The following is a 14376-nucleotide window of genomic DNA, read 5'->3' as shown; positions in this document are numbered from 1 at the left end:
GGAGGGCTTTATAAATACATCTGAATGATTGATTGATGAGTTTGACGCTCCTTTCCAATAAATATCAAGGGTCTTATTCTGATGACATGATCATTGACGCTTGGCTGCAGTTTGACAAATAACAATATAATCTCGCTCTTTTATCCATAATAATCTCATTTTGTAGGTTATATGTGCGCTCTAGCCGCACTGTTGGCTAGAGCGCACATGCCAATACCAGAGTGGGCAAACTTGCTATATAAAGCAACAACAAAGTGAGAAAACCATTAGAGTTGAAAATGCGATGGAAACCCATTTAACTTGTCTTTTTTATTCGGTACATGGGAATTTAACCGCAAAAGGTATGTTTATGTGCCATACATCATCATCATGCACAGCCTTTTATCTGCGACAAGTCAGTCAATTTGATGGAAACATATCTAAAGTATCCCTTAACCAACATTTCAGCTTCAATGGTGGGTAGTGACGTCCCAAAGATCCCGGATTCCAAGGACCGTGCACACCGCTTACCATGAATAATCAAAACTTCCTGCTAAATAGTGGTCTAACAACAGACAAAGCGGTGTGGATTCAGTACGAAGACATTCGACTAAAGCAAAAATACATTACACCAATGGTAAGGTTAAGTTTGACTAACTCATATAGACCTATGGTCTACGGCGGTAACGATTTCAAACTTTGGAAGGGAAGTTCCAACACGTTGCGGTAATACTCCGTTAGCTAACATAGCATCTCGAGAGTTGGCTAGCTAAAAACAATGCAGTTTGCTATGCGCTAGCTAACACGTTCTAGTAAGCAAGGTTCCCGGTACTCAGCTAATTGCAATATATAAAACCATATCTATAGCTTTCCAATGCCTCTTAGTTTGCTAAAATGAGAAGTCCGTTGGCTAAGTAACGTAGTAATTTGGCTAACTTAGCGGATTAGCTAGATATCTTATTTGCTAGCAATAACTGGACTTCACCTTCACAAACTGTCCTTGACTCTACACATGTAGAATGTTCTAGTAAGCGTGCCATCGCTAGCAACACTTAATCGTGTATACAGTTCCTGGATAAAGATGAATAACAATTTGGAACCAGTGTTGGATTCAGTGTTGTGCGTGTAGTAGTTAACATTAGCACACCTGTTTTGGGCATGCTAATTACTTATTAGTCCCCCCACTCACTTGTATAGGATTTAACTTGGATTTGCCTAGGAGGCAAAATTGGCTAGCTATTTTACTATCTGCACGCTTATCATTCAACATGTATTGAAATGAGAGTCTAAAGTCAGCCTCAGACACCCACCACCATAGCTGCTTTTACAAGGCTAGTATTTACACACTAAAAACAGCTACCACCAGATGTCATAATTATCTTGTAAAAAAAACGGAATAGTCAAAGTTAATTACGTTTAAATTTACTCTGCCGGTTGTCCGTAGTGTTGGTCCTTATGCAGGGGGATTGAGAAACGAATTAACTGGACATTCCAAACGTGGGTCTATTGTAGACCCACTTCCTCTCTGTTTACCTAGCTATATCTTAATATCTGTACGTTTTATGTGGATCTGGGGAAGAGTAGCTGCTGCATGTGCATTAGCTAATGGGGATTCTAATATACTAAACCTCATGTCAAAATCCTACACGTGCGCCATACCTGCACACGTAAAAGCAAGAACTTGTGTGGTACTTTTTTATTTTGACATGTCCATGAGGTAAGCGAAGAGAAACTGCATGGGTCTACAACAGACTCACGTTTGTTCCATTTAGATGTTTTTTCTCAAATTCCCTCTACAGAGTACGTTGAAATTTAATTTTCCGGCGGACTGTTTTTTTTGCAAGCTAATTCCCAGCAACCCTAGTAGTAACGTTAGTGTGTCAATACTAGCGTTGTTAAAATCAGATAGCTACCACCACCACAGATAATGGCATGCTGCCAGCTTGTCATTGGTTTTTACCTGCGTTAGCTAGCTACTACTATGAAGGTCAAAGCTTATAATTGAGTAGCTTTTAATTAAAATAATTTTATTGAAACCATAGCAGGATGTTATCGCAATCCAGCTAGACATTAGGTTATTTGTTACCAATAGTCCACGAGTCACAAAGAAGCAAGAACAGAATCCAAAGGTACATCAGTTCTCAATGGGCTGGTTTCCTTGACACAGATTTAGCCTGGCCTTGAACTAAAAGCATGCTGAGCTTGCTTTTTTTGTTGTCCAGGACTCGTTTTAGGTTCAGGCCTAATGTGTGTCTGGGAAACGGGACCTGTATGCTATCTTTAATATGAATCAAATCGAGCTCAATGAGCTACGTTATTCAGAAAAAACGCGGACAGTTCCTTCAGAAAGTATTCATAAGCCTTGACATATTCAAAAATGTGTTGTTACAGCCTGAATTCAACATGGGTTGAATATTTTTTTCTCTCGCCCATTTACACACAATGTGTCTTTAGAAATGTTTGTAAATGTATTGATAATGAAACACAGAAATATCTAATTTACATAAATATTCACACCCCTGCATCAATACATGTTAGAATCACGTTTGGCAGTGATTACAGCTGTAAGTCTTTCTAGGTAAACTTCTGAGCTTTGCATTCTTGGATTGTACAATATTTGCACATTATTCTTTAACAAATTCTTCAAACTCTCAAGTTGGTTGTTGATTATCGCTAGACGGCAGATATATATATTTTTAAAGTCTTGCCATAGATTTCAAGACTATTTAATTAAAAATTCTAACTAAGCCACTCAGGAACATTCAACGTTGTCTTGGTAAGCAACTCCATTGTAGATTTCGCCTTGTGTTTTAGGTTATTGTCCTGCTGAAAGGTGAATTTGTCTCCCAGTGTCTGGTGGAAAGCAGACTGAACCAGGTTTTCCTCTAGGATTTTGCCTGTGCTTAGCTCTAATCAGCTTATTTTTTTTAAGTCTTAAACTCCCTAGTTCTTGCCAATGACAAGCATACCCATAACAGGATGCAGCCACCACCATGCTTGAAAATATGAAGTGGTTCTCGTGCTGTGTTGAATTTACCCCAAACATAACACTTTGTATTCAGGACGTAAATGTAATTTCTTTGCCACTTTTTTTTTTTCATTTTTTTTTTTTCATTTTTACTTTGGTTCCTTATTGCGAACAGAATGCATTTTTTTTTTTCTTTTTTTTTTTCTGTACAGGCTTCCATTTCACTTTGTAATTTAAGTTTGTATTGTGGAGTAACTACAATATTGTTGATCCATCCTCAGTTTTTTCCTATCACAGCAATTTAAACTCTGTTTTAAAGTCACCATTGGCCTCATGGTGAAATCCTTGTGGCTTCCTTCCTCTGGCAACTGAGAGGAAAGACCATTGTATTTTTGTAGTGACTGGGTGGATTGATACACCATCCAACGTGTAATTATTAACTTCACCATGCTCAAAGGGTTATTCAATGTTCAACTCCCTGGTCTTTGTGGTTGCATCAGTTTGAAATTCACAGCTCCACTGAGGGACCTTACAGAGATGAGTTAAACACTATTACACACAGTGAGTCCATGGAACTTATGTGACTTGTTAAGCATATTTTTACTCCTGAACTTATTTAGGCTTGCCATAACAAAGGGGATGAATACTTATTGACTCTAGACATTTCAGCTTTTTATTTCTAATTAATTTGTAAAAATTCCTAATCATAATTCCACATTGACATTATGGGTTATTGTGTGTAGGCCAATGACACAAAATGTGAAATGTACATTGTAACACAACAAAATGTGGAACAAGTCAAGGGGTGTGAATACTTTCTGAAAGCACTGTAGGGCTGGTTTTCCTGGACAAAGATTAAGTCAAATCAGCACAGTGCTCCTGTAAATGTCACAATGTCTTATTAGAGGAGGCAATAATAGCAGTAAGATCATCATACACACAATGTTTGCTTCTCAAGACAATACTCATAGGCAGCACAGAGACATCCCAATTTTAATAAAATAATAAACTTACATTTTCATTGTTGGATATAAGCCTGTAAAAACACCAAGAAAAAATTTATTTTAATTTAAGAAATCTGTTCCCAAGTATCGTATACAAATGTAAGCAAAGCTTGAAATTATTTTATTTTAGCCCAACATTTGTATTTGTAATTATGTTCTTGCCCCGTGACCATCTGCTCAACAAAAAAATCCACCCACAGCTGAATCTAGTTAATGATCCCTGAAGTAGACCACAGTATAGCCTATTTAAAAATAATTATAAATAAAAAAGATTCATACCTCCGTGTCTGTGGAGCAGGTAGGCTTGCTTCATTGTTTTGCATAAAGCGTACTACAGCGCCTGTGTGTGTTGTGATTCAGATGGCTAGAAGTTTAGTGACGGTTCTGAGAACTGGAAACACCATAGGGTAACATCAGCTAATCACTGTGTACAGCACAGGTACAGCAGGTTACCCGTGTCGACAGCAGGTGCAGTGAGTAGTTTGAGCTTTTGTATGGTTGTCAGGACAACCGAGATTGCATTGGGGTCACAATAGTCTCACAAGCCAGATCTTAACACTATTAGTTTATAGAGGCCAGATTCATAATATGCCTAAATTCAATAGAAAATGCCAGGGCTGTTTGCAAATCTTTAAACCATCAGATTAAATTCATATTTAAAATTTTAAAAAGTTTACACTGCACATGTGAATGACAGGAATATTTTAGACTTTTTATTTAGTCAAAGGTGCCCTCATTTGAATTCTTCAGCTTTGCCTTTTGGTCTTAGTACTACTGGGCAATTTTAGCATTATGGATGTTACATTTGCATGCAATATCACAACTTTACTGTCTCAGAGAATGCACAAAATATAAAATTAAACTTTTAATGTGTGTCTATAGTACCCCTTGGGGGGAGTGTACAGTGCATTCAGCAAGTATTCAGACCCCTTGACTTCTACATTTTATGTTACAGCCTTATTTAGGGTTGCAAAGTGTCTGAAACTTTACGGTAAATTTCCAGAATTTCTCCATGGGAAGTTAAGCCTGGGAATTTTGCTTAAATTCATCCAAAAAGTTAGCTTAACAGTGAACCTTTTTTTGTGGGATACACAAGGCAATTCTAGGTCTTGTGGCATATTTTGGTTAAACTATCCCCAATTCAATGGAATTGCAACCCTATGCATGCACAGTGCATTCTTCCATCACGTGTACAACTGATTCTCAAGATTTTTCACACTAATGAGATTCTATTGAACCCACACTACTACAATGTCTGAGCCAAGGACTACATGCTTTCTGGTAAGTTTTGATTACAATACTGGGTGGGGTGAATATATTTTGTATAACATACATGATTTTTTGTTAACTAGGAAATAGTAGCCTACAGCAAAGTGTGTTTAAATCATTTCTAACTTGTTTACAATTTCTGCTAGTTAGTTTTTGCTACCATGTGGGTTTTAGCTTGCTTGAGCCTGCTCACTGAGTGTTAATTCACCTGTTTCCATGTTTCATTTTAAAACATTTATCTTACAAAAGTTGTTTAATCTAACTATTTATCTGTACATGGAATTGTATATATTTTTTTTTACCTGTTGGGGATAGGGGGCAGTATTTGCACGGCTGGATAAAAAACGTACCCGATTTAATCTGGTTACTACACCTGCCCAGTAACTAGAATATGCATATAATTATTGGCTTTGGATAGAAAACACCCTAAAGTTTCTAAAACTGTTTGAATGGTGTCTGTGTATAACAGAACTCCTATGGCAGGCCAAAACCTGAGAAGATTTCAAGCAGGAAGTGGCCTGTCTGAGAAGTAGTGTTTCATCTTGGCTCTTTTTATTGAAGACTCAGGATCTGTGCAATAACGTGACACTTCCTACGTCTTCCATAGGGTCTCAGAGCCCGGGAAAACGTTGAACGATATCGAGGCAGGCTCTGGCTGAAACACTTTATCGCTTTTGGCAAGTGGCCGATCAGAGTACTATGGGCTTAGGCGCGTGCCCGCTTCGACCAAATGGTTTCTTTTCCTTTGTCTGTTTATCTAAACGCAGATTCCCGGTCGGAATATTATCGCTTTTTTTATGAGAAAAATGGCATAAAAATTGATTTTTAAACAGCGGTTGACATGCTTCGAAGTACGGTAATGGAATATTTAGAATTCTTTTGTCACGAATTGCGCCATGCTCGTCACCCTTATTTAGCCTTTAGGATAGTGTCTAGAACGCACGAACAAAACGCTGCTGTTTGGATATAACGATGGATTATTTTGGACCAAACCAACATTTGTTATTGAAGTAGAAGTCCTGGGAGTGCATTCTGACGAAGAACAGCAAAGGTAATAAAAATTTTCTTATAGTAAATCTGACTTTGATGAGTGCTAAACCTGCTGGGTGTCTAAATAGCTAGCCCTGTGATGCCGGGCTATCTACTGAGAATATTGCAAAATGTGCTTTCACCGAAAAGCTATTTTAAAATCGGACATATCGAGTGCATAGAGGAGTTCTGTATCTATAATTCTTAAAATAATTGTTCTGCTTTTTGTGAAAGTTTATCGTGAGTAATTTAGTAAATTCACCGGCAGTGTTCGGTGGGAATGCTAGTCACATGCTAATGTAAAAAGCTGGTTTTTGATATAAATATGAACTTGATTGAACAAAACATGCATGTATTGTATAACATAATGTCCTAGGGTTGTCATCTGATGAAGATCATCAAAGGTTAGTGCTACATTTAGCTGTGGTTTGGGTTTATGTGACATTATATGCTAGCTTGAAAAATGGGTGTCTGATTATTTCTGGCTGGGTAGTCTGCTGACATAATCTAATGTTTTGCTTTCGTTGTAAAGCCTTTTTGAAATCGGACAGTGTGGTTAGATTAACGAGAGTCTTATCTTTAAAATGGTGTAAAATAGTCATATTTTTGAAAAATTGAAGTAATAGCATATCTAAGGATTTGAATAAAGCGCCACAGGATTCAACTGGCTGTTGAGTAGGTGGGACGCAAGCGTCCCACCTAGCCCATAGAGGTTAAACTTTCTCTCTTTTTTTCTAATCTTTACAGGAAAATGCCACGGGCACTATCTGATGTATGGAGACATTTCACTGCAGCTAATGTAGATGGAAAAGCTATATAAATGTGGAAATACTGTGCCAAATCCTATGTGAATAATGCAACAAAAGTGCAGAATCCTCTGGCCAAGTGCATAAAGTTCCCTCAGCGCTCACAACAAGCAACCTCTGACAAAAGTCCCTCTACTTCTATTCAAGGTGAAAATGATTAATCAGACACCTTATCGATAGCAACAGCTCATGGTCCTCCTGGAATCAGAAGTTTTTTTTGACTCGCTGGAGGAACGTAGTCAGAGAAATGCTGATGAATGTCTTGCTCGAGCTGTATATGCAACTGGTTCACCTCTGATGCTCACAGGCTGTGTATTGGAAGAGATTTCTGAATGTTGTTCAACCAGCATGCACCCTCCAACCAGACGTGCTCTATCTACTCATTTGCTGGATGTTCAAGTGAAGGTCAAGCAAATCATAGAGAAAGCAGACTGTATTGCAATCTTCTCTGATGGGTGGTCGAATGATCGTGGGCAAGGAACAATTAACTACATCTCCACCCCTCAACCAGTATTCTACAAGAGCACAGACACAAGGGACCACAGACACACCGGTCTCTACATTGCAGATGAGCTGAAGGCAGTCATCAATGACCTTGGACCATAGAAGGTATTTGCACTGGTGACAGACAATGCTGCGAACATGAAGGCTGCTTGGTCTGAAGTGGAGGAGACCTACCCTCATGTCACACCCATTGGCTGTGCTGCTCATGCATTGAATCTGCTCCTCAAGGACATCATGTTACTGAAAACAATAGAAACACTACAAGAGAGACAAGGAAATGGTTAGGTATGTGAAGGGTCATCAAGTTATAGCAGCAACCTACCTCACCAAGCAAAGTGAGAAGAATAAGGGCATCACATTGGAGCTGCCCAGCAACACCCGTTGGGGTGGTGTTGTCATGTTTGACAGTCTCCTGTATGGGAAGGAGTCTCTCCAAGAAATGGCCATATCACAGTCTGCCAATATATGGACAGCCCCATCAAGAGGATCCTCCTGGATGTTGTATTTTGGGAGAGAGTGGTAAGCAGCCTGAAACTCCTGAAACCTATAGCAGTAGCCATTGCACGGATTGAGGGAGACTGTCTGATGTTCAGACTCTGCTTGCAGATGTAAAAGAAGAAATCCGTACTGCCCTGCCCACTTCACTAACTGCAGTTCTGAAATAAATCGAAAAGCATGAAGACTTCTGCCTGAAGCCCATACACGCTGCAGCGTACATGTTGGACCCCAAGTATGCTGGTAAGTGCATCCTGTCTGGTGCAGAGATCAACAAGGCCTATGGTGTCATCACTACTGTGTCTCGCCACCTTGGCCTGGATGAGGGCAAGGTTCTTGGCAGTCTGGCGAGGTACACTTCCAAGCAAGGGCTTTGGGATGGAGATGCAATATGGCACCTGGTGGAAGGGACTTTGTGGATCAGAGGCTCTTTCCCCTGTTGCCTCCCTCATCCTCCAAATCTCACTGACATCAGCCGCCTCAGAGCGCAACTGGTCCTTGTTTGGGAACACACACACCAAAGCACGCAACAGGCTGACCAATACAAGGGTTGAAAAATTGGTGGCCATCCAGGGAGATTTGAGGCTTTTTGAGCCTGACAACGAGCCATCCTCAACAAGGTTGGACAGTGAAGATGAGGCCTCAGAATCTGATGTTCAAGAGTTGGACATTGAGGAGGTATAAGGAGAAGACATGGAAGCCTGAGAGGAAGACAACCAAAGCTTTAGTTTCTAGACTATTAGTTTACAGATGTATGTTGAAAACAGTTTTGGGAGATGCGATGAATCATTGGGGATTGTTCAATATTCCCTTTCTTTTGTTGTTCAGTGAAATCATCCCATGTGAAGAGTCAACTCATGTAAGGTTCAATTTGTAACTAAATAGATTTTTGTTGGTCTATTGGAAGGATTTAATAATTTACAATTGTCTACTTAGAAACATAAACCTGTCTCCATATGATATGGTAAATATAAAAAAAGTATTTACATGGTATTAATATTAATTTGCATATATTCCCATGGAAAGTTTCCACCTCTGAATATCCCCAAAAATGTGCAATCCTAGCCTTATTAAATTGCACCCCCCCCTCCTCAATTTGCACACACTACCCCATAAGGACAAAGTAAAAACAATTTTTTTTAGAAACGTTTCCAATTGTTGCATTTTTTTACCCCCATTTTCTCCCCAATTTGATCTTCTCATCGCTGCAAAATGGGCTCAGGAGGCAAATGTCGAGTCATGCGTCCTCCGAAATATGACCTGCCAAACCGTCCAGAATGCATGTCAGTTACGGCAGCGTGTCCCCTGAATGATACCAAAGAGCGAACGTTAGCTGAGAAGCCTGACCACGGAGACGGGGATGAAGCGTACTTCATGAGCTGTAACTGAAACACAACTGGCATTTGGAAAGTTTGTGGGAGAAAGTGTGGTGGAACAAGTATTAGCAATGTTAAGTATCTTGCTAGCTGGATCGAATTCTCCGTTAGCTAGCCAAAGAAATTGTTAGCAACATTAGTCAACTCTGATCAAATAATTGAGTTTATGGTGTGAGAATTAGCTTGATAATATAGTCAGACAGCTAACGTTACATCAGATGATGTCACTTTTGCCAGAATTTCCCCCCCCCCTTCACGTTCTTCATTGCTGCAATTTGCTTGCTAGTTGAGATTTCTGCTCTTCACTCCGTTGTCAGTTTAGCCTACATTTCACTGATCTTAGTAGCAGAAAGCATTTTTGTCTGCAGTTTTCGATTTGGCTATTTGTTTCAAGTGTATGTGGCAGTTCTAGCTTGTATGGCGCCCTGAGCGAACTGCCCATGTCACTCGTATCTAAATCCGCTACTGATTTGAATTAGTCTATAAATAAATCTCTTTGCCAAAATTCATCATCTTGCCCATGTCTTATTCGACTAGTATTTTTGAAAGTGTAAGGATAATAATTCAGCCATAGTTGTTCTGAAATGTTTATTTCTTGCAAACATTTAACTCCCTCTGTGTTTAATGTAACACACATACATGAATTATTCATTTTGGTTGCCTATCCTGACGTGAGTTTGTTCTTTAGAAAGTATTTGACTCTGTGTGCCACAGAAAGTAATTGACTCTAGTCACAAAATGTAAGGAAATTAGAAGGGGGCGATAATTCTGGCAGGGGGGAGATTTTCAGCAAAACACCGTTCCTCAAAGTTGTAATGTGTTAGTTGCTTACTGGACCCTGGCAATCTGTGAAATGTTAACTAGCTATCAAACTAACCACTATCTGTTAACTAATGTTTTCCCTCTACAGTATGTGGTTAATTTTCAGAATTAGTTGAAAATGAGCCGATGCTTGTTAAAACTTCTTAGGGATATGGGGTGGGTATTTTCACATCCCGATGAAAAGCGTGCCCAAAGTAAACTGCCTGTTACTCAGGCCCAGAAGCTAGCATATGCATATAATTGGTAGATATGGATAGAAAACACTCTAAAGTTTCTAAAACTGTTAAAATAATGTCTGTGAGTATAACAGAACTGATTTGGCAGGCGAAACCCCGAGGACAAACCACCCAGGGGAAAAGAAAATTGAGGTCATAGTATTTCCCATTGGTTTTCTATTGAAAGCCCTATTTAATTGGAACCTGGTTGCAGTTCCTATGGCTTCCACTAGATGTCAACAGTCTTTAGAAATTGGTTGATTTTCTTTTGAGAAATGAAGTAGTCCTATTCTTTGTGTCACTCAGATGGTCTCTAGTCTTTTGGTGCGCGTGAATTGGAACTCGCATCACGTTTTTATCCGGTATTGAACACAGTATATCCCGTCTTAAATTGTATAGATTATTTACGTTTTAGGATACCTTAGGTTGGATTAGGAAAGTTGTTTGAAATGTTTGGACCAAGTTTACAGGTAACTTACTAGATACTTTGTAGTCATGTTGGGCGAGTTGGAACTGGTGTATTTCTGAATCAAATGCGCCAAATAAATTGACATTTTGGGGATATAAAGAAGGACATTATCAAACAAAAGAACCATTTGGGATGTTTCTGGGACATTTTGGAGTGCCAACAGAAGAAGATCATGAATTATATCGTTATTTCTGACTTTTGTGTCGCCACCTGCCTGGGTGAAAATGATTTTCATGTGTCTGTATGCGGGGTGCTGTTCTCAGATAATCGCATGGTCTGCTTTCGCCGTAAAGCCTTTTTGAAATCTGACACTGCGGCTGGATTAGCAAGAAGTTAACCTCTTACATCTGGACGTTCTGCTAGCGGAACACCTGCTCCAATATCCAATGATAGGCGTGGCGCGAATTACAAATTCCTCAAAAATACAAAAACTTCAATTTTTCAAACATATGACTATTTTACAGCATTTTAAAGACAAGACTGTCCTTTAACCACACTGTCCGATTTCAAAAAGGCTTTACAGCGAAAGCAAAACATTAGATTATGTCAGTAGAGTACCCAGCCAGAAATAATCAGACACACATTTTTCAAGCTAGCATATAATGTCACAAAAAAACAAAACCACAGCTAAATGCAGCACTAACCTTTGATCTTCATCAGATGACACATCTAGGACATTATGTTATACAATACATGCATGTTTTGTTCAATCAAGTTCATATTTATATCAAAAACCAGCTTTTTACATTAGCATGTGACGTTCAGAACTAGCATACCCCCCGCAAACCTCCGGTGAATTTACTAAATTACTCACGATAAACGTTCACAAAAAACAATTATTTTAAGAATTATAGATACAGAACTCCTTTGTGCAATCGAGGTGTCCGATTTTTAAAATAGCTTTTCGGTGAAAGCACATTTTGCAATATTCTGAGTAGATAGCCCAGCCATCACGGCTAGCTATTTAGACACCCACCAAGTTTAGTCCTGACCAAACTCCGATTTACTATTAGAAAAGTTTGATTACCTTTGGTGTCCTTCGTCAGAATGCATTCCCAGGACTGCTACTTCAATAACAAATGTTGGTTTGGTTCAAAATAATCCATTGTTATATCCAAATAGCGGCGTTTTGTTAGTGTCTTGAACGCACAATCCGAAGTGTAAATAAGGGTCACGAGCATGGCGCATTTCGTGACAAAAGATTTCTAAATATTCCATTACCGTACTTTGAAGCATGTCAACCGCTGTTTAAAATCAATTCTTATGCCATTTTTCTCGTAAAAAAGCTATAATATTCCGACCGGGAATCTGCGTTTAGGTAAAAAGACGAATGAAAATAAAGCATGGGGTCGACTCTGGCACGAGCCTGAGTCTCACAGTACTGTGACCAGCCACTATCCAAACGCGCTACTTTTTTTCAGCCAGAGCCTGCAAAGCCACGATTCAGCTTTTTGCCGCCTTCTGAGAGCCCATGGGAGCCGTAGGAAGTGTCACGTGACAGCAGAGATCCCCTGTATTGGATAGAGATAATCAAGAAGGGCAAGAAATTGTCAGACAGGGCACTTCCTGCATGGAATCTTCTCAGGTTTTGGCCTGCCAAATGAGTTCTGTTATACTCACAGACACCATTCAAACAGTTCTAGAAACTTTGGAGTGTTTTCTATCCAAAGCTAATAATTATATGATATTCTAGTTTCTGGGCAGGAGAAATAATCAGATTAAATCGGGTACGTTTTTTATCCGGCCGTGAAAATACTGCCCCCTAGCCATAACAGGTTAAGCTTTATTTTGATGTATTACACTTATATTTTTGGTTATCTTGAATATTGATATTTCTGTAGTTTGAATTTGGCGCTTTGCAATTTCACTGGATGTTGTCAAATCGATCCCGCTAAAGGGATTGGCGCGCGAAGGGATCACTAACAGGTTAAACAAGTGGATTCAGGGATCAAGTGTAGCTGGGCCTGGCTTAAGCTGGATGCCACTATAGAGGTGAAAGGAACACCACACACTTTCCCTCTTTCTCACTTTTGCTGGCACATTGTAGAACAGATGTCCACAGGCAGAAATTGTACAATGTAATAGTGTGCAGTGTAGCCCAAAGATATTACTTTTGTTGTGTTGAACTTGACAGTAACATGTGAGTGAGAGGGGGGGGGGATTTTCTTCTCTCTTTTTTTATTCAGTGAATGTTATTTTTGCACACATGTAGCCTTGTGCACTTAATTGATGTCTATAGTGGCCACTATAATAGAGCAAAAATAGAATGCCTGTTTCATTCTATTTCTACATAAGATTATTTTTTTTTTTCCCCCAAGTGCAATATTTGTGTGGTCACAAGCGTTCTATTATAAAGGCTGTCATGGCTAACTACAATATTAGTGTATTGTTTTCTTTCTCAAGACTTGAGTGTCATTTGCAGTAAAGTCTAGGCAACAAAACATTGGATTGTTTTCTTTACATTTTTTTTAGCTGTGAGTTAGGTTCACTTCAACCACTATTTTACACCCAAGCTGATCATGTAGATAATATTCTTTGTTTTAATTAGTTAAAACCTGCATTTCCTCCTAAGCAGGGATTTTTTTTGCATGTTTCAGTGGGGGGAAATTAGTGTCACATTTTTGGACCCTCACCAGTTTGCATCCCTGATGCAAGGCACCACAACCTAATAGGGTTTTTCTTCTCGTTTTGATATATCCAAATTAACCTTAACCAATTGAAGGTAAACACCAGTGTTCCCCAACTGGCAGGCTGAATTTGGCTGTGGTTTTATTTCGAACCCTTAGTTTTCTGAGCAAAAAATGTTTAGAAATACATTTAAATGTTGGACACAAGACTGTAAAAACATACATTCAGTGCAGTGTCCACTTACACCCTTAGCTCTCGCCCCATCCTTTCCACAAATATGCACTTCAGTACTCTTCCATCACCCAGGATTTCTCTGCATATCACATAACTTCTTATCAGTCAGGAGAGGCCTTGAGTTATAGGGAGTACACATTACTGCAGGCCACTAAATAATTACTTCTCATACACAAAGAGCTTGAACTTATCATTGAAATTAATCTCTAAGGATATATCAAATAATTGAAATCTCTAAGGATATATAAAACGGATTTATAATCTAACACACTTTTTTTTTTGTATTTTTCTGATACTGTTTGCGTACAAAATATGCAAATGATACATGTACTAATCCACTTTTCAGGACACTGGATGAAGTCAGTATGTTTTGGGTCACTTTAATTAGAAAAATACACTCCCAGGACTATTTTAAAAGATCGTTGATAGAAATATGTGTTTATCTGAAATAAAGAACAGTACTGCTACATATGAGAAATACATTTTAGTGTGTATTTTCTAAGGGAATCTTAGCTAAAACACATTTTCAATATATTAACAATTGCTTCAGTAAAAGTCTGAAAAATAAATCTCAGAAC

General features: G+C 38.9%; 1 protein-coding gene across 8 annotated transcripts in view; it reads left to right on the top strand.

Annotated features, from left to right (window-relative positions):
- Positions 1-485: 485 nt before the first annotated feature.
- LOC106570353 (protein phosphatase EYA3) overlaps positions 486-14376 on the top strand; it is a 33217-nt gene continuing 19326 nt past the window's right edge. For 7 of the 8 annotated variants that reach the window (XM_014142571.2, XM_014142570.2, XM_014142567.2 and 4 more), the window contains exon 1: positions 492-616. The gene's annotated coding sequence lies outside the window, so the exon portion shown is untranslated. Of the gene's footprint in view, positions 617-14376 lie in introns of all 8 variants that reach the window. The other variant, XM_014142565.3, reaches the window with a different exon arrangement.

This window comes from Salmo salar, chromosome 14 (assembly GCF_965601325.2).
Source record: "Salmo salar chromosome 14, fSalSal1, whole genome shotgun sequence".
Classification (NCBI taxonomy): Eukaryota; Metazoa; Chordata; class Actinopteri; order Salmoniformes; family Salmonidae; genus Salmo; species Salmo salar.
This window is presented reverse-complemented; position numbering and strand designations above follow the sequence as displayed.